The 21649-nt window shown below is 45.7% G+C and overlaps 1 protein-coding gene across 13 annotated transcripts in view; it reads right to left on the bottom strand.

Annotated features, from left to right (window-relative positions):
* Positions 1-21649, bottom strand: part of inpp4b (inositol polyphosphate-4-phosphatase type II B) — a 996728-nt gene that overhangs the window by 563651 nt on the left and 411428 nt on the right. The window lies entirely within an intron of this gene.

Genomic DNA, 21649 nt, shown 5'->3' with positions numbered 1-21649 from the left:
AGCTGTCCTTTATGCTTGGTTTACCTTCCATTCTTACCAAAGTGGTACTCGTCAGTTTCTGATGGCAATACAGCATGACACAACTTTTATGAACAGCTAACAGGTTATATGGGGAGTTGCAGTCAATTTTGCAACCTGAGGAATTGGCAAAACAGGATATCATGCTTGGTTAATAGTAGGACAGCCATATAGCTCATGCAGCTGCCCACCTGCCTTCCTATGGCTAAGCATCCAAATAAATGAACAAAGACAATTGCTAGTTTTGTTCCAGAAGATGCAAAAGTCACCAGTAATTTGGAGTCTGGTCACTAATTCTTTGTCAGATTAGCCCAAATGTACTGTGACACTTTTATTTATTTATTTATTTTATTTAGAGATACAGCACTGAAACAGGCCCTTCAGCCCACTGAGTCTGTGCCGACCAAGAACCACCCATTTATACTAACCCTACAGTAATCCCATATTCCCTACCACCTACCTACACTAGGGGCAATTTACAATGGCCCAATTTACCTATCACCTGCAAGTCTTTGGCACTTGGTGTGACCTATCAAGACAGCACCTGCAGATCAATGCAGTTTGGAACAAATCCCTAATGTTCGTGTGTAAACTCCAATCTCAAACTCAGCCAATAATTCCTAGAACTGTAATCCTTTGTAAAATTAAACTCTACTGCAGTGCACTTTGTGGGTTAGGAAGAATGTTCATTTGGCACTCATTTAACAATAATACAAAGTGTGCCATTCACTTGTACAGATCACTGTCTTATTCATAGTAAGGGGTAATTGTAGCCTAACCTGTCCGGCATGAAACTGATAGGTGCGGAACTGCCCCAGTTTTATACTCTGCCCAATGTTACTTGCCACCCAGAGGATGTAAAATGGCCAGCCAATCCAATCCCATGCTTCCCACCAAGTAGGTTAAGTTAAAATGATCAGCAATGAGTTTACTATTGCGCCTGTGACTATCTTTGAGCATATAGGCAAGTGTAGCTTGTTAAACTGTGTTACTCAAAGAAATGTATCTATAAATTGTATTTTATTGAAGTACCATTTAGAGTTAGGGTAGCAGGGTCATTTGATGACCTCAGGGGGTAGTTGTCCCTTTTGTAAGTCACCCCAGGCCAATGTAAAGATCCCATTTTCAGGGTTACAAGCCATGGCCAACGGCGAACCAGTGAATTTTTGGTGGTAATGGCGGAAAAGCTAGAACCTTGAGGGACACTGGCTGCTTCAAGCGGTGTATCCTTCGGAAAGAGGATCTGTGTTTCCTTGAAAGCACACGAGGGGCTAGATTTTAAGAGCCCGTGGGTCAAGAAATGGCGTCCCGCATACGCCAAAGAGTCACGCGATCTCCTGCACGGTGGCTCATTTAAATCGCCTGCACCCCCCCGCAATCACATGGAGGGGTGGGCTGTCCGTCCCCGGCAATGGCGTCAGCCCGCACCACCGCCCCCCACCCTCCCCCCCAGCCCCATGACGTCAGGGGCTTGGTAAAATCCAGCCTGAGGAAGGCAACGGGAAACCACCTCATGTATTTTTTTCCCTAGTCATATTGTTCATTTCTCATGTAAGTTAAGAAATGGTGCTAGGGGAGTGGAATTACTTTCCTTTGCAAGCATCTAGAGAGTCAGAAATAAGTCCTCCATGGGCATGTATGTCAGAAATTAGGTGATGAACACCCCAAAATTATGCAGTTTCTCTCTCTGGTGAGCACTCCCTACTACATCAGTATATTTTCACCTTATGCGCTGACCATTCTTAACATCACTCTGAGTAGTCTATCTGTGCCAAATTATGCAAAGTTTTGTACTGTAGACTTATTTTGTGCTAAAAGGAACTGGGGTGATCACAAACGTGTCTTTGTTGGCATCCTTCTATCCAGTAGACTTTCATTCCATCAGTCTGAACTGCATTTGAACACTGATTCCAGAGTGCAGGACATTGCATGCCTTCCTATCTCCCCTATTCCCCATTTTCTCTCTTTGGGCTGTACTATTACTCCTAGAGATAAATACAGTGGAAAACTGGTTGCACTTCCATCATAGTAGATCATTTTGAACCTTGAATTAACAGCAGCCGTGATCATGACCTGCAGGGCTGTCCCCAGTGTGGAGCAGACCCTATCCTTTGGAAAGTTCATGTTATATCAAAGCATTATGTCAGCTGCTTGTTCTCACTTATTTACAATTAAATCCATTATTCCAAATGAATTTGTGTTAGTAATGTGGGAAACATTTATAAGCTTGGCTGTCCTGAAGTGGTGGTGAGGCCTGATGGTACCCCCAAATGGTTAAGTTGGGAACCTTAGAATATTGACCCAGTACCAATGAAAAATCAGCAGTATATGCCCAAGTCAGGATGGTGCAAGGCATAGAGGGGAACTTGGAAGTGATGATATTCCTAAGATTTTGCTGCTCATCTCCTTCTTTGTGGTAAAGATCGCAAGGCTGGTAGGTGATGTTGAAGTGTTCTCGTTGAGGTACACGTGTAGAAAGAACATACTGTAGCCACTGCACAAATTGATTCCAGTGACCAAGGCACTGATCAAGACAACCGCTAAGTTTTGGAGGGTGTAAAACTTCTTGAGTGTTTTTGCAGCTCCACTCATCCAGACCAATGGTAAGTATTCCATCACACTCCTGACTTCAGTTTTGTAGGATTAGAAGATGAGCCACTCACCATAGAGTATTCACCATCTGTCCTACTTTTGTAGTCTAATGTTGATATAGCTGATCCAGAAATAGAAATGCAGCAAGACCTGGACAATATCCAGGCTTAGGCTGATAAGTGGCAAGTAAAATTTGCGCCACACAAGTGGCAGGCAATGACCATCTCCAACAAGAGAGAATCTAACCATCTCCCCTTGACATTCAATGACATTACCATCGCTGAATCCCCCACTCTCAACATTCTAGGGGCTACCATTGACCAGAAACTGAACTGGACTAGCCATATAAATACTGTGGCTACAAGAGCAGGTCAGAGGCTAGGAATCCTGCGATGAGTAACTCACCTCCTGACTCCTCAAAGCCTGTCCACCATCTACAAGGCACAAGTCAGGAGTGTGATGGAATACTCTCCACTTGCCTGGATGGGTGCAGCTCCAACAACATTCAAGAAGCTCGACACCATCCAGGACATAGCAGCCCGCTTGATTAGCACACCATCCACAAACATTCACTCCCTCCACCACCGACGCACAGTGGCAGCAGAGTGTATCATCTACAAGATGCACTGCAGCAACGCACCAAGGCTCCTTAGACAGCACCTTCCAAACCTGCAACCTCTACCACCTTGAAGGACAAGAGCAGCAGATGCATGGGAACACCACCACCTGCAAGTTCCCGTCCAAGTCACACATCATGCTGACATGGAACTATATCGCCATTCCTGCACTGTCGCTGGGTCAAAATCCTGGAACTCCCTTCCGAACAGCACTGTGGGTGTACCTACCTCACATGAACTGCAGCGGTTCAAGAAGGCAGCTCACCACCACCTTCTCAAGGGCAATTAGGGATGGGTAATAAATGCTGGCATAGCCAGTGACGCCCACATCCCATGAATGAATTAAAAAAAAGTTAAGCATCTGGTTCATGGTCACCTCTAGGTGTTGATGGTGGGGGATTTGACGATGATGACATTGTTGAAGGTCACGGGTGCTGTATGGGCATTTTCTTGTTAGAACTGCTCATTACCTGGCATTTATGTGATGCAAAAGTCACCTGCCACTCATCAGTCCAAGTCTTAAAATGACTCTACAAACAAAGGAAGCTTACATTTCTTCTACCAGTCCCCTCTCAAAATACCTAGCATATGAAATAATGAATATTTACGAGTAAGATAAGATACAGACCAAATTCAACTTTATTTGCCTGGTTCATTGCATGCTTTACCCTATGAAACTAGATCAGAGTCTTTAATTCCCTCGCAACTGCCTAATATGCTGTTAATAGTTCAGGTTTTATTTTCCATTTTCTGTCGAACATATAGACTACTCAACAAACTCTCATGTATGAACATGAATGACATAAGAGCAGAAGAAATAGGAAAAGGAGCAGGCCCTTCAGCCCTTCGAGCCTGCTCTGCCATTCATTAAGATTTTGGGTGATCTGATTGTGGGTTTAACTCCACTTTCCTGCCTGCCCCATAACCTGGACTCCGTGTAGACCAAAAATCTGTCTAACTCAGCCTTGAATATATTCAATGACCAAGCCTCCACTGCTCTCTGTGGAAGAGAATTCCAAAGACTTCAGAGAAGAAATTCATCCTTATCTCCATCTTAAAAGGGAGACCCCTTCTTTTAAAACACTGCCCCCTAGTTCTAGATTCCCCCACGAGGAGAAACATCCTCTTAGCATCTACCCTGTCAAGCTCCCTCAGAACTTTACATGTTTCAGTATGATCGCCTCTCATTCTTCTAAACTCCAATGAGTATAGGCAGAACCTGCTTAATCTTTCCTCATAAGACAAACGCCTCATCCCAGGAATCAGCTGAGTGAATCTTCTCTGAACTGCTTCCAATGCAAGTTTATCCCTCCTTAAGCAAGGAGACCAAAACTTTACGGAGTACTGTAGGTTTGGTCTCAGCAATGCCCTGTACAGTTGTAGCAAGACTTCCCACTTTCATACACCTTCCCCATTGCAAATAAATGCCAACATTCCATTTGCCTTCCTAATTACTTGCTGTACCTGCATGCTAACCTTTTGTGATTCATGCACAAGGACACTCAAATCCCTCTGTACCGCAGCATTCTGTGGTCAGTCTCTCTCCATGTAAATAATACTCCGCTTTTCTGTTCTTACTGCCAAAGTGGATAACTCCTCATATTTTCTCACATTATACTCCATCTGCCAAATTTTTGCCCACTCACTTATCTAACTATATCTCTTTGCAGATATCTTAATCTCTGAAACAATCAAGAAACTACTGGAATTTAATGCCTTTGTTACCTCTAGACTATTCCAATGCACTCCCAGCTGGTCTTCCACATTCTACTCTCCATAAACTTGGGGACATTCAAAACTCTGCTGCCCATGTCTTAACTTGCATTAAATCCCTTTCTCCCATCACCCCTGTGCTCGCTGACCCACATTGGTTCCTGGTCAAGCAATGTCTTGATTTTAAAATTCTCATCCTTGTTTTCAAATCCCTCCACTGCCTCGTCCTCCCCATCTCTGTAATCTCCTCTAGCCCCACAACCCCCGAGATATCTGCACTCCTCTAATTCTGGCCTCTTGAGCATCCCCAATTTTTATTGCTCCACCACTGGTGGCCATGCCTTCAGTTGCCTAGGCCCTAAGGTTTGGAACACCCTTCCTACACCTCTCTGCCTCTCTACCTCGGTTTCCTCCTCGAAGACACTTCTTAAAACCTACCTCTTTGACTGAGCTTTTGGCCATCTGACCTATTGGCCAGAATTTTATGCCACCCTAACGAGCTGGATGGTGGAGGGGCGGGGGGGGGGGGGGGGGGTGGGGGTGGTGCCCTGCTTATCGGGCACAGAGTGCCTGATGGAGGACTGTCCCCGCTACCCCAACCAGCCCCAACATGCACATCTTCCCCCCAAATGGTCACCCTTGCCTCGCCGGAGCTCAAACAAATACCCCTGGCAAGGCAACCAAAACTTACCTGGACTCCCGGCTCCATATCTTTCTCTGTGGTCGGCTGGGCTGCAGTCCCAGCAGTGGCCACCGCTTTCGGTGGCGCTGCTGGGACTAAGAGCTGCCGGCCCACTGATTGGCCGGCAGCTCAATGAGGCAGGACTTCCTCCCTCAAGCGGGTGGAAGTCCCGCCTCGGAACAATTAAAGCCTGGGGACCCGTAAAATGCAGGTTGGATCCCCAGGCAAGGCGGAAGCGGGTTCGCCACCAACTTTTCAGTCGGTGGCTGGCTCCTGTCCGCCCAATGTGAAATCCTGGCCATTATCTCCTTATGTGGCTCAATGTCAAATTTTGTTTTATAATGCCCATGTGAAGCACCTTAGGTCATTTTATTATGTTAAAGGAACTATATAAATACAAGTTGTTAAATTTATAAAAATTCATAAAGCTGGAAAGTATTTTACAGTCGTATAATCTTTTCACCAACATGATGTGCAATATGTAAGCAACTGTAAAGTACATAAATTACAAAAGCCTGACATCAAAGCTTAGAGAAAAATGTGGGTGCAGATTTTAGAACTGATCTGACTGCAAAGCACTTTCCTGATTACTGCTGAATCACAAGTCTTGAAATAAAATGTAAAAATTATTTCCAACTTCCCATTTGTAGGTCATTCTTTAAAGACAATTGCTGCCAGCTATAAGACTGTTAACAATTCAACCCATAAAGAAAACAGCTCCAATAAGGAAACACAGAAATAAGTAGGCCATTTAGCCCCTTGCATCATGCCGCCACTCGATTAGATCACATCTGATCTGTATCTTGTCTTCATTTACCTGCTTTGCTTCCTCAAGGTCTTAAGCCCTGAAGGTCCTTGCATAGCTAAAATCTATTAATACCAATTTTGAAATTTTCAATTGACCTAGCTTCAACAACCTTTTTTTGGGGTGGTGGGAGTGGCAGTGGGAAGGGGCCCACATTTCTACTACAATTTGTATGAAGTGCGTCCTGACATCACCCCTGAATGATCCCAGATCAAATTTCAGTTAATGCCCTTTTCCTCTGGACTCACCCATCACAGGAAATAGTTTCACTCCATCGGTCCTATCAACTCCTTTTATCATCTGAAACATCCAAATTAGATCACCCCTTAATCTTCTATACCCGAGGGAATGTAAGGCTCGCCTAAGCAACCTGTCCTCATAATCTAACCCTTTTAGCCACATTACAATTCTGATGAAACTGCACTTTCCTCCACACCCCCTTCTTCCATGGCCAATATATCCTTCCTGAGGTGTGGCACTCAGAAGCGAATGTAGTGTTCCAGATGCGGTCTAAGCAGAGTTTTTCTCAACTATAGCATAGAAAATAGAAAACAGGAGGAGTAGGCCATTTGGCATCACTTCCACCCCTTTGTATTCCAGCACCCTTGCAATAAAGGCTGACATTCATTAGCCTTTTTAAATTATAAAGAATTAATTATTGTATCTGTCTACTAATTTTTAGTGATTTCTGTATGTGGACACGTAAATATCTCTGCTCCTTTACACATCCTAGATTCTCAACATTTAGAAAACACACTGATCTATCTTTCTTGGGTTCAAAGTGAATGACCTCACAGGTTTTTTTATTCTTTCATGGAACATGAGCATCACTGGCAAGGCGAGCATTTGTTGTCCATCCCAATTGCCCTCAAGAAGGTGGTGGTGAGCCATCTTCTTGAACCACTGCAGTTTATGTGGTGTAAGTACACACATAGTGCTGTTAGGACGGGAGTTTCAGGTGTTTGACTCTGCAGCAGTGAAAGAACAATGATATATTTCCAAGTGAGGATGGTGTGTGGCATGGAGGGGAACATGCAGTTGATGATGTTCCCATGTGCCTGCTCCCCTTGTCCTTCTAAGTGGTAGCGATCACGGGTTTGGGAGGTACTGGCAAAGGAATCTAGGTGAGTTGCCGTAGTGCATTCTTTAGATGACACACACTGCTGCCACTCTGCGCCAATGGTGGAGGGAGTGAATGTTTAAGATGATAGATGGGGTGCCAATAAGTGGGCATCTTTGTCTTGGATGGTGTTAAGCTTCTTGAGTGTTGTTGGAGCTGCACTCATCCAGGCAAGTGGAGAGTATTCCTTCACACTCCTGACCTGTGCCTTGTAGATTCTGGACACTTTGAAGAGTCAGGAGTGAGTTACTTGCCAGAGAATTCCCAGCCTGTGACTTGCTCTTGTAGACACTATTTATATGGCTGGTCAATGGTAACCCTCAGGATGTTGACGGTGGGAGATTCAGCAATGATAATGCCCTTGAACGTCATGGGGAGATGGTTGGATTCTATCTTCAGGAGATGGTCATTGTCTGGCACTTGCGTGGTGCAAATGCACTTGCCACTTATTACCCCAAGGTTGAATGTTGTCCAGGTCTTGCTGCGTACAGGCATGGACCACTTCAATATCAGAGGAGCCACAAGTAGTACTAAAAACTGTGCAATCATCAATGAACATCCTCACTTCTGACCTTATGATGGAGGGAAAATCATTGATGAAACAGCTGAAAATGGTTCGGTCCAGGACACTACCCTGAGGAACTCCTGCAGTAATGTCCTGGGGCTGGGATTATTAGCTTCCAACAACCACAACCATCTTCCTTTGTTCTAAACATCATTCCAACCAGTGGAGAGTTCCCCGCCAATTCCCATTGCCATCAATTTTCCTAGGGCTCCTTGATGCCACACTTGGTAAAATGCTGCCTTGATGTCAAGGACAGTCACTCTCACCTCACCTCTGGAGTTCAGCTTTTTGTCCATGTTTGGACCAAGGCTGCAAAGTGGTCTGGAACCTAGTGGCCTGGCAGAACCAAAATTGAACATCAGTGACCAGGTTATTGCTGAGTAAGTGCAGCTTGATAGCACTGTCGACGACACCTTCCATTACTTTGCTGATGATCGAGAGCAGACTGATGGTGCGGTAATTGGCCGGATTAGATTTGTCCTGCTTTCTGTTTACAGGACCTACCTCGGCAATTTTCCACATTGTCGGGTAGATACAAGTGTTGTAACTGTAGTGGAATATAGACACCACTAGTCGCATCCGGCCAATTCCATTTGTCACTTGTGTGGAACCTTATTGAATGCCTTCTAGAAGTCCATATAAATGACATCCGCAGACACTTCCTTACCTGCCACATTAGTAATCTTCTCAAAAAATGTTCAACTCGGTTATACATGACTTACTTCGGTTGGGTTTCTCAGTGGGCAATGTGCCCCTTGAAAAATTGCAGCAGGGAGCGGGAATCCGACGGAACAGAACCCCCTGACTCCCACTCAATTTTACGACCCCACCCCCGCCCGCCTCCAGCCTGTGTGGGGGGCATAAAATCCCGGCCTATCTGTCATTGTTTTACCCACTCGCTTAATTTATCAATGTACCTTTCCAACATTTTGCTCCCATCTACACCACTGACTGTGCCACCTAACTTAGTGTCATCAGCAAACTTGGATATTTGGTTCTCTATTTCTTCACTTAGTCATTTCTAAATGTAGTGAAATGCTGAAGCCTCAATACAGATACCAATAGTCACATCCAGCCAATTTCATTTGTCACTTGTGTGGAACCTTATTGAATGCCTTCTAGAAGTTTATATAAATAACATCCGCAGCCATGTCCTTACCTGCCACGTTAGTGACTTTCTCAAAAAAATTCAACTTGGTTAGACATGGCTTATTCAGCCTTTACAAATCCATATTGACTTTCTCTGATTAGTTCATATTTCTCCAAGTCACTTTGTCACCAATTACAGATTCTATTAACTTACCCACAACACACATTAGATTAACAGATGTATAATTCCCTTGTTTGCCTCTCTCACCCTCATTAAATAATTGAGTATCATTGGCAAGTTTCCAATACAAGGTGACAATTACTAGGGGCACAGCTCGTATGTTGTCACAGCCCATAGCCTTTGCTGCATCCTGTGTGTTCACACTTCCCAACAATGCACTCTATGGCTGGAATTTTACATTGGGTGGGAGGCCCCACCCACCAGCCAAAAAGTCAGGAGCGAACCCGCCTCCATCGGACCTGGGAGCCATGCTGTGATTTTATGTGGACCAGGCCCTTAATTGGCCTCGGGCAGGTTTTCTGTCCCTCTGAGGCAGGACGTCCCTCCTCCAAGAGCTACCGGCCAATCAGCAGGCCGGCAGCTCTCAGTTCCAGCAGTGCCACCGGCAGGAGCGGTGGCCACTGCTGCGACCAAGGAGTCGAGCAAGAGGGATGCCACCCCGGAAAAAAGGTAAGTGTGTGGGGCCTTGCCAGAGACAATTGGCCAGGCTCCAGCAAGGCAAGGGGTGGGCGGTTGGTAGTTTGAGGGGGAGGAGGGAATGTATTTCAGTGGGGGCCTGATGAAGAAGGCCACCCCCCAGCTCGCAAGGAAGCCGCCAGGTTTTATTGGGCAGCACCCTGGGGGGCCTGAGCCACCCACCCGCCACTGGTAATATAATGTGTACATTTTCTCATAAGGTTAATGGATCAGCTGCAGCAATCCTGACTTATTTTCCTCTCTATAGCCCAGCGATGTGTATTGTAGAGCAATAACATCCACTGCCACGTCCTTACCTGCTACGTTAGTGACTTGCTCAAAAAAATTCAACTTGTTTAGACATGACTTACTTAGCCTTTACAAATCCATAGACTTTCTCTGATCAGTTCATATTTGTCCAAGTCACTTTGTCACTAATTACAGATTCTACGAACTTACCCACAACAGACATTAGACTAATAGATGTATAATTCCCTTGTTTGTCCCTCTCATCCTCATTAAATAACTGAGTGTCATTGGCAATTTTTCAATCCAAAGGGACAATTACTGAATCAAGAGAGTTTTGGAAGATTATGACGAAAGCATCTACAATTTTCTCACCGACTTCTTTTAATACCCTGGGGTGGAAACCATCAAGTCCTGGAGATTGATCTCTACCATATCATGTAAACTGGGTAAAACAAAACTCTAATTGTAGATCATATCTGCCCAAGCTCCTTGGATGGCTCTGCTGCTAAACACATTGCCCACTGGGAAACTGAACCATGCAGACCAGGACTGTTCCAGGTTCATTTCTGGACCTCTGCTGTTTGTTGATCTCAGCAGTTCAAGCTCTACAATGCACATCTCTGTGCTAGGGAGAGGATAATAAGTCAGGATTGCTGCAGCTGATCCATTAACCCTTATTAGAAAATGTATGTGTGAACATAAAGTAGAGATAGGAATGCACTGGTTTGTAATTACCCCTCATCCCCACCCCATAGGCACTATCATACCAAAACTCATAGTCTAGGCCCACACAGGAATAATGATCTGGAAGAACTATCAGAGGTTATGGCAAGATAACTAAAATGAATGAGCACCTTCAAGAAAACAGGCTAGAATATTGTGAAATAAAATTGGTGAAAAGAAAATACTCATTCAAAACAAGGCATCATCTTCATTTTCCCTGTGTTCAACTCTGCTGTGTAATCTCACCCTACCAATTCCTACTTTAAAATAAATCAAAGACAAATGGACAAGATCATATAATTTTCACATCACTTCACAGCAAAATTAATAGTGATAAACTAATAAAGAAATCACTAAAACAAACCTAGCTGAAATCTGTATCCACTTGCATGTGAATATACCTTGGGAAACTATGACTACAAGGATATAAACTACATATTTATTCCATTTAAGTATGTTGATTAGATGACCTTCTCTTGATTGAGTACACATTCAATACATTGGGACATTGGGCTGTATTTTAAGGGCCCGCCGCTGAAGTGGGCGGCGGCCGTAAAATTTGCGGCCCACGTGCACGGGGCCCATGTCGTGGAGCTGCCGCGATTCCAAACGCGGCGGCTCAATACCACATCCGGGGCGGCCGCACCCCCCACTCACCCCGCCTGATGACGTGGAGGTGGCGGGCAAGCCATCGCTGGCAACGGTGTCTGGCACCAATGCACAGGCTCCATTTTTAAAGGGATGGCAGTCCTAACCGAGCATTTAAATTTTTAAAGGGCCAGTTACTGTAAGGTTAAAAAAAATGGAAAAGTCTTCCCATCCCCTTTCCAACCCCCACCCCCAAATGGCATTAAATTTCATTCCTGTCCTTTCTCCCCAGAATACCTACCATCATTAAATGACCTTACCCCCGCACCTCCCCAAAGTTCAGACCCTTTGACCTTTACCCCTTCCCATCACCCCGCTAACCAATCCGAAGAGTTTGACCCCACTGCCCCCCTCCTGCACTGAGAAAAGTTCCTTCTCCCCCCTCCCCAAAGGAGTCGCGCCTTGTTTCCCCTAAAGGAGGGCTGGAATTTTAAAGCCTCTCCGATGCTGTGAACGGTGGCGGGGGGGCAATGAAGATTGCAACGGAGGAGGCCATCCACCAATCCCGACGGCGGCAGGCCCCGTATCGATCTCGGCGGCGGCAAGTCCTCGTGGCGGCCACCCCGCCACTCGGCAATGGGACTCGCATTAAAATGTGTAAATGGCTACTTACCTCTAATGAATATGCAGCTGCAGCGATTCAGCCAGCAGATTGGTATCTTCATTCGGGTGGCCGGCAATGCTGCACCTTCAAATCCCCAAGGCGCAACTCCTGTGGGGAGGGGGGAGTAGGAACGTTTCCCAGTGCGGGAGATGGGGAGCGGAGTCAAACTCCTTGGATTGGTTGGGGGGGTAAATGGAGGTAAAGGGTAAAGGACAAAGGGCCGTATTTTAGGACGGGCGGACGGCAGATGGCCACCGACATAAAAGTCGGTGGTGCACCTGCATCCGCCTAGCTCGAGCATCTGACCTGCATTTTACGGGTCCCCAGGCTTTAATTGTTCTGAGGTGGGACTTCCACCCCCTTGAGGGAGGAAGTCCCGCCTCATTGAACTGCCGGCCAGTCATCGGGCCGGCAGCTCTTAGTCCCAGCAGCGCCACTGGGAGCGGTAACCTCTGCTGGGACTGCAGCCGAGCCAAGGAATGGAGCCGGGACTGAGGAAGTTTGGTTTGCCTCACCGGGCAGATTGGTCATGGCCCAGCGAGGCAAGGGTGGTCGCTTGCGGTGGGGGGGGGTGCGTCTCACACCCTGGGTGGTTGGAGAAGCTGCGGCAGCCCTCAATCAGGCCCCATCAGCCCCCGTGCGCTGAGAGGTCACCAAGTATCACTGGGCGGTCTTTCACATCTACCGGACGCCTGCTTGCCATGGGTAAAATACCCGTGGAGGTGGACAAAGACCCTAAAGTAGCCACTTAAGGGCCTTGATTGGCCTGAAGTGGGTGGCCCATTTCCAGTCCCCCCTGCGGCCCACATAACATGGGGCAAAGGCGGGAGCAGGTCGGGAAGGCCTCCTGGAGCCTCCTGCTGAATTTTACGCCACCGCCCCCACCCCCCCCCGCACCCCCCCCACCATCTGACTCCCTGGGGTGGAGTAAAGTTCAGGCCAAAGGGTCTGAACTCTGGGAGGGTGGTGGAGGTCATTTAATGGGTATTCCAAGGGCAGAAAGGGCAGGAATTAAGTTTAATGCATTGGTGGGGGGGGCGGGGGGGAAGGGGGGGGGAGTGGGAGAGGGGATGGGAAGACGTTTCCATTCAATTTTTAAACCTTACAGTAACTGGACCTTTAAAAATTTAAATGCTCAATTAGGGCTGTAAGCCCTTTAAAAATGGCGCTGGCAGCTGTGCATTGGTGCCAGTCACCGTTGCCAGCAACGGCTCGCCCACCCCCTCCATCGAGTGGGGGGAGCGGCCGCTCCAGACATGGTAATAAACTACCAAATTTGGAATTGCAGCAGCTCTGCGATGTGGGCCCCGTGCTTCCTGCCACACATTTTTATGCCTGCTGCCTACTTCAGCGGCGGGCTCTGAAAATGCAGCCTTGGGATTCGAAGGCGCAGTAATGCCAGCCGCCTGAATGAAGATACCAACCTGCTGGCAGAAGTGCTGTGGACTGCGTATTCATTCGAGGTACACAGCCATTTACATAATTTAGTGTGGGTCCTGTCGCCGAGCAGCGGGGCAGCCGCCACAAGGCCTTGCCGCCGCCAAGATCGGTACAGGGCCTACTGCCATCAGGGTCTGTGGCGGGCCTCCTCCATTGCAATCTTCATTGCACCCCCGCTCCCCCACCACCACCATTTCCAGCGCGGAGAGATTTTAAAATCTAGCCCATTGTGTAGCAACATTTCTAGAGGTTTAGAATTCAAACGCTCACAGTTAAAAATTAGCATAATCTTGAATTTAAGGGTCATTGTCTGAAACTTTTGCTCATAAAATTTTCAGACCCTAGGTTTAATTTTGCGACCCCATGAAAAGAGTCTTATTCAGGACTGGTCTCTGATGCTTTAACTTGGTACTTCTGTAAAAATGTAAACATTTTGCAGGTATTACATTTTCTGATTTCACTTTTAAACAACCTTTTGAATTGATTCTTTTTCAAAATTGAGCTTGAGTACAAATATTTTTTTTTTAGAGACTATAGTGAATTCTACCTGGATCAGCTTCATTCAGATCATGTTCCCTTAATAGAAATTACTCCATTTCTGAATGTTCACTGGTGGCATAGCATTTGTGTATAGGCAGGAGAGAAATAGAGCTACTGCCAGTAGCAAGAGCACATTAAATATGCTAAAAATGTAAGGGAGAATTATTGTTTATTTGGCTTGAAAAGACAATGTAAATTCAAACATGCCACACAATAAAAATATAAGAAGTTAAAATTCAAAATAATATAAACCTGCAGTGTACTGATCTACCCTAAACCCATTTGTAATATTAAAAACCTTTCAAAAATGACCCTGAAGTCACTAACATAAATTGGTGCAGGCAGCACTATATAAATGCACAATGAAAATTTCAATGAAAATATGGAGAATGCATATTTAGACCAAAAACCTTGAAATTTAGGACCCAATCTTGACAGTGAAGGGTTAAGTAGGCAGGTGGGATGAGGTGGGTTGGGAGGGGCCTGGAAATAAGGAGGTCTGTGGTTCCCCTCTTGCTTTGGAGCGTGCACCTTTTCTTTCAAAGAGGATCCCCACTGGGAAGTCAAGCTTGGTTTCTGATCAGGCAGGGAGCACTCCAGAGCACGCTGCAGATCCAGGCAGAGGGCGTAGAGAGCCTGCAGCTGCTACTGGGAGCAGGGCTGGAGAAGGGGTGGGGAACAGCTGAGTAGAGACCTTGGAGGGGGGTGGGCGTGGGTTGTCTGATCCCCAACCACGGTGGCGGTGGGGGGGGGGGCGGATGAGGGAGTGGTGGGGGGTGGTCTTTGTATCGGGAGTGGGGTTGATGAGGGCTGTCCAATGCAAGGCAGGACGGTGAGCACTCCTGCTTCTCCTGAGGTACAAGCAGTGGTGTAAAAGCACTTACCTTCTTCCTGAAGCTGTCGTCCCCTCCCCTTAGCTAGGTTACCCTGGTCAGCCAGCCAGCCTCATTAAAATATTTAAATAATCAACCCACTCCCACGCCTTGCCCGACCTCTGTTAAACTCGGCAGTGAATGGGTTGGAGGAAAGGTTGGGGCAGGATTTGAGATTTTTAAATTTTTAACATCTCACCCAACCCCAACCCACCCAATTTTGGAGGTTAAAATTCACCCCTTGATGTCAATTTAGACTCCTATGCCCATATTTCACAGTTCCAAATTAAGGTTCAAGTCAAGGTGGGGAATGACTTGGTGTCATAATAACATTCTATTCTTAGATTTCTTCAGCTTGATTCTTAAATAGAACTAGAAAGTATTTAAATGTTATATGTAGTGTAGCGTATATGACCACTTAGACAGGGAAGGCCATATCAGGAACACTAACAAGCCTTCCAAAAAACAAGGTCCTATCTTACCAGTTTGACTGAATATTTCAGAGAAATCTCCAGTTTATGGATGAGGGTAACACAGTAGACATTGTTTGCTTGGAATTTCAGAAGGGATTTTTATAAGTTACCACATAAACGACTTCTGTACAAGATAGAATCTTGAGGAATTAGTGGTAATTGGCTGCAGTAGATTTAAATGCTATGGCATTGGAAGGATGAATGAGAATGGACAGAGACTGCTGGAGTTGTGTACCTATCACAACCTCTGCATCACCAACTCATTCTTTCATACTAAACCCCATCACCAGATTTCATGGAGACACCCAAGATCACGTTGTTGGCACCAGCTGGACCTCATCGCCACAAGACGAGCCCCAAATAAACAGTGTCAAAATCACATGCAGCTTCCACAGTGAGGACTGCGACACCGACCACTCCCTGGTGTGCAGCAAAGTTAGACTCAAACCAAAGAAGCTACATCACTCCAAGCAGAAGGGCCGCCCGCGCATCAACACTAACAGAATTTCTTATCCCCAGCTGTTACATAAGTTTCTAAATTCACTTGGAAAAGCCCTTTAAAACACTCCTGCAGGGGATGCAGAGACCAAGTGGGCCCACATCAGAGACGCCCACATCTATGACTCAGCAATGACCACCTTTGGCAAACGTGAGAAGCAGAATGCAGACTGGTTACAATCTCACTCTGAAGGGCTGAAACCTGTCATAGCCGCTAAGCACACTGCACTGTTGAACTACAAGAAAGCCCCCACTGAGCTAACATCCGTAGCACTTAAAGTAGCCAGGAGTGCTGCACAAAGAACAGCCAGGCGCTCTGCAAATGACTACTGGCAACACCTATGCAGTCGTATTCAGCTGGCCTCCAACACCGGAAACATCAGACGAATGTATGATGGCATTAAGAAAGCTTTTGGGCCAACCAACAAGAGGATCACCCACCTCAAATCTAAATCAACGGAAACGATCACTGACCAACGCAAGTAAATGGACCGCTGGATGCAGCACTACCTAGAACTGTACTCCAGGGAGAATGTTGTCATTGATACAGCCCTCAATGCAGCCCAGTCTCTGCCAGTCATGGATGAGCTGGACGAACAGCCAGCAAAATCGGAACTCAGTGATGTCATTGATTCTCTAGCCAGTGGAAAAGCCACTGGAAAGAACTGCACCACCCCTGAAATAATCAAGAGTGCCAAGCCTGCTATACTCTCAGCACTCCATGAACTGCTTTGCTTGTGCTGGGATGAGGGAGCAGTGCCACAGGACATACGCGATGCCAATATCATCACCCTCTATAAGAACAAGGGTGACCGCGGTGACTGCAACAACTACCGTGGAATCTCCCTGCTCAGCATAGTGGGGAAAGTCTACGCTTGAGTCATTTTAAACAGACTCCAGAAGCTGGCTGAGTGTGTCTACCCTGAGGCACAGTGCGGCTTTCGAGCAGAGAGATCCACCATTGACATGCTGTTCTCCCTTCGCCAGTTACAGGAGAAATGCTGCGAACAACAGATGCCCCTCTACGTTGCTTTCATAGATATCACCAAAGCCTTTGACCTCGTCAGCAGACGTGGTCTCTTCAGACTACTAGCAAAGATTGGATGTCCACCAAAGCTACTAAGTATCATCACCTCATTCCATGACAATATGAAGGGCACAATTCAGCATAGCGGCACCTCATCAGACCCCTTTCCTATCCTGAGTGGCGTTTAACAGGGCTGTGTTCTCGCACCTACACTGTTTGGGATCTTCTTCGCCCTGCTGCTCTCACATACGTTCAAGTATTCAGAAGAAGGAATTTTCCTCCCCACACAAGATCAGGTGGCAGGTTGTTCAACCTTGCCCGTCTAAGAGCGAAGACCAAAGTACGGAAGGTCCTCATCAGGAAACTCCTCTGCTGACGATGCTGCATTAACATCCCACACAGAAGAGTGTCTGCAGAGACTCATCAACAGGATTGTGGCTGCCTGCAACGAATTTGGCCTAACCATCAGCCTCAAGAAAACTAACATCATGGGACAGGACGTCAGAAATGCTCCATCCATCAATATCAGCACCCACGCTCTGGAAGTGGTTCAAGAGTTCACCTACCTAGGCTCAACTATCACCAGGAAACCGTCTCTCGATGCAGAAATCAAGAAACGCATGGGAAAGGCATCCGCTGCTATTTCCAGACTGGCCAAGAAGGTGTGGGAAAATGGCGCACTTACACAGAACACAAAAGTCTGACTGTTTCAAGCCTGTGTCCTCAGTACCCTGCTCTACGGCAGCGAGGCCTGGACAACGTATGTCAGCCAAGAGCGACGTCTCAACTCATTCCCTCTTCGCTGCCTCCGGAGAATCCTTGGCATCAGGTGGCAAGACCGTATCTCCAACGCAGAAGTCCTCGAGGTGGCCAACATCCCCAGCATATACACCCTACTGAGCCAGCGGCGCTTGAGATGGCTTGGCCATGTGAGCTGCATGGAAGATGGCAGGATCCCCAAGGACGCATTGTACTGTGAGCTCGTCACTGGTATCAGACCCACCAGCCGTCCATGTCTCGGCTTTAAAGACATCTGCAAAAGCGACATGAAGTCCTGTGACATAAACACAAGAAATGCTGGAACCACTCAGCAGGTCTGGCAGCATCTGTGGAAAGAGAAGCAGAGTTAACATTTCGGGTCAGTGACCCTTCTTCGAAAGCGACATGAAGTCCTGTGACATTGGCCACAAGTCGTAGGAGTCAGTTGCCAGCGATCGCTGGAGCTGGCGGACAGCCATAAAGAGTGGCGAGTCGAAGAGACTTAGCAGTTGGCAGGAAAAAAGACAGAAGTGCATGGAGAGAGCCAGCTGTGTAACAGCCCCGACAACCAATTTTATCTGCAGCGCCTGTGTAAGAGTCTGTCACTCTAGAATTGGCCTTTATAGCCACTCCAGGCGCTGCTCCACAAACCACTGACCACCTCTAGGCGCTTACCCATTGTCTCTCAAGACAAGGAGGCCAAAGAAGATGATTTAAAATTTGCTGATTGTCCATACTCACAAAGTGGTTGCCAATGGAATTGAGCCTGCTTAGAGAATGGTTGTCAGTGGTATCCGACAGGAATCAGAGCTTTAGGCAAGAAATACTTGGAGCTTGTAACAAAGGCAATCTTATAATCATGGGGAATTTAATCTTCAGATAGACTGGACAAATCAAATTGGCAAAGGTAGACTGGAAGATGAGTTTTGAGAACGTTTTTGTGACAGTTTCCTAGAACAAAATGTTGTGGAACCAACCAGGGATAAGGTATTTTAGATCTAGTATTGTGCAATGAGGCAGGTTTAATTTAGTAATCTCATAGTCAAAGATTCCCTGGGATAAAGTAATAATATATTTGAATTCCATATTAAGTTTGAAAGCAACATACTCCAGTTCAAAACAAGAATCTTAAACTTAAGCAAATCAAATTAAATAGGTATGAGGAGAAAGTTGGCTACGGTTGATTGGGTAAATAGACAAAAAGGTATGGCGGTAAGTGAACAGTGGGAAACATTTAAAGAAACAATTCAAAATGTTCAAAAAAATACATTCCATTAAGAAACAAAATCTCTGAGAGAAAGATCCATATATGACCTACTGGGAAGTTAAGGATAGTATTAGATTAAAAGAAAAATTCTATAATGGTGCAAAGAATGGTAGTAAGCCTAACGATTGACAGTGTATTAGAAATCAGCAAATAAAAAACAAAAAGTTGATAAAAAGGGAAAAAATAGAATGAGAGTAAACTAGCCAGGAATATAAAAGCAGATATTAAGAGCTTTTATAAGTACATAAAAAGGAGAGTAGCTAATGTAAACATTGGTCCCTTAGAGGTAGAGACAGGAGAAATTATCATGGGGAATGAGGAAATGGCAGAGATGTTGAACAAATATTTTGTGCCTGTCTTCATAGTAGAAAACACAAATTACATACCAGAAATAGAGGGTAACAAAGGAGCTAATAAGAGTGGGGTACTTAAGGTAATCAATGTCAGCAGAGAAAAAGTAGTGGAGAAATTAAGGAACTAAAAGCCAACAAATCCCCAAGACCTGATGGCCTACATCCTAAGGTTCTAAAAGAGGTAGCTGCCAAGATAATGGGTGCACTTGTTCTGATCTTCCAAAATTTGCTAGATTCTAGAATGGTTCCAGCGGATTGTAAGTTAGCAAATGTAACACGCTATTCAAGGAAGGAGAGGGAGAACACAGGGAACTACAGGCTAGTTAGCCTGGCATCAGTCGTTCGGAAAATGCTGGCATCTATTACTGAGGAAGTCTTAACAATGCACTTAGAAAATCACAGTATGATCAGACAAAGTCAACATTATTTTTACAAAAAGGAAATCGTGTTTGACAAATTTATTTGAGTTTATTGAGGATGTAACTAGTGGGGTAGATAAAGGGGAACCAACAAATGTAGTATACTTGGATTTCCAAAAGGCATTTGAAAAGGTGCCAAAGGTTAATGCGCAAGATGAGGGCTCATGGAGTTGGGGTAATATATTAGCATGGATGGAGAATTGGTTTACGGACCGGAAGCAGAGAATAGGGATAAACGGGGCATTTTCAAGTTGACAGACTGTACCAAGTGGAGTGTCGCAAGGATTAGTGCTGTGGCCTCAGCTATTTACAATTTATATTAATGACAGATGAAGAGAATAATGTACCTAAGTTTGCTGATGATACAAAGTTACGTGTTAATGTAAGATGTGAGAAGGACTCTAAGAGACTGCAAAGAGAGAGACAAAATAAGTGACAGCCATTCTCCGGTTCATTCCTCAGGGCAATGCCTTGGCCAATCACAGTCAAGCTGCCTGGTTTAAATTTCTAACAAAGCTTGGCAGTTAACTGTTAGTCACCATAACCTGGTGCATTCTCCATGGAATGCCTCTACCAAGCAGAGTTCACTTGCCAACCAAACAGCACTCTCTTCTCATACAGTATAAAGTTGTTTTTTTTCCCCTTAAATTGGTATTCTTTCAGATTGTCCTGATGAGTGCAAGACGAAAAGCTTCAACATCGTATCTCTATTTTCAGTAACAGCTGTGTTTAGTATAAGAGATCTTGGGGACAGATTTGATTCCATCACTGCTCTATTTGGGCTAGTTCATAATGAGTAACACTATGGAAAAAGTTCTGTAATGCCCTACTGCACTGTGTGGCATGTGTAGGAAGCCCATCTGAAGTAGGCAGGAGCTTGCAAATGATAGAACAATGGCATGCAAGAGTTGCAATATTGTGTCCCATATCATTTTCTGGTCTTTATGCTGGACGAACACCAGTTCTAATTACCAGCTATATAACTTGCAAGGCGCTGGGCAATGTATAGGACATGGTCGTCCAGCATGTGGCCTATGGGCCAGAATCCGGCCCGCCAAATGTTTCCATATGGCCTGTGGATGTAAACTATATCCATATTCACAGCTGACAGGGAGAGAGAACAGCGGATTCCGAACTTCGGACAAATCTGTGGTTTACCAGCAGGCTTTTATAAAAATTGGAACCTGCCGGAAACCCCCGAATCTGTCTGAAATTTGAAAACCACTGTTTCTGCTCCCAGCACGTGTCATAACAGCTTCAGGGTTTTCCAGCAGATTCTGATTTTTTTTTTTAAAAAGCCCACTGGAAAACCACGAATTTGTCCAAAGTTCAGACACAGCTGTTTGCACTCTCAGCAACGATCAGAGAGAGGGGGTGGAGGGAGAGAGAGAGTTGGGGGTGGGGGCAGAGAGAGAGAGATAGAGAGAAGGGGGAGAAAAAGACAGAGGGGGGAGAGAGACAGAGAGAAGGGGGAGAGAGACAGAGAGAAGGGGGAGAGAGAGAGACAGAAAGAGGGGGCAAGAGAGACAGAGAGGGAAGAGAGAGGAACAGAGAGAGGGGAAGAGAGAGGGAGCGGCAGAGAGAGAGGGAAGAGATCAAGGTCACTCCTGACAGATGGACATCTATCTGAAATATTTGTTACGACCAGGTGAGCAATGTTGAGAGATCTGTTACTATCTTTACCTGGTCTTATTGTAACAGGGTTTAATTTTTAAACACACTGTTTTGAGCTCCCTTTTTGTGAATCCTTGTTCACAGCTTTCCAATTATAAGGCAAAGAAATGAGCACAAACAGGCTTTTTCAGGTTTAAAGAAGAAAGATGACATTTTATTAAAACTTAAAAACTTAAACTCTAATACGGTTCACGCCGACAGATAT

Source organism: Heterodontus francisci, chromosome 1, assembly GCF_036365525.1.
Source record: "Heterodontus francisci isolate sHetFra1 chromosome 1, sHetFra1.hap1, whole genome shotgun sequence".
Classification (NCBI taxonomy): domain Eukaryota; kingdom Metazoa; phylum Chordata; class Chondrichthyes; order Heterodontiformes; family Heterodontidae; genus Heterodontus; species Heterodontus francisci.
This window is presented reverse-complemented; position numbering and strand designations above follow the sequence as displayed.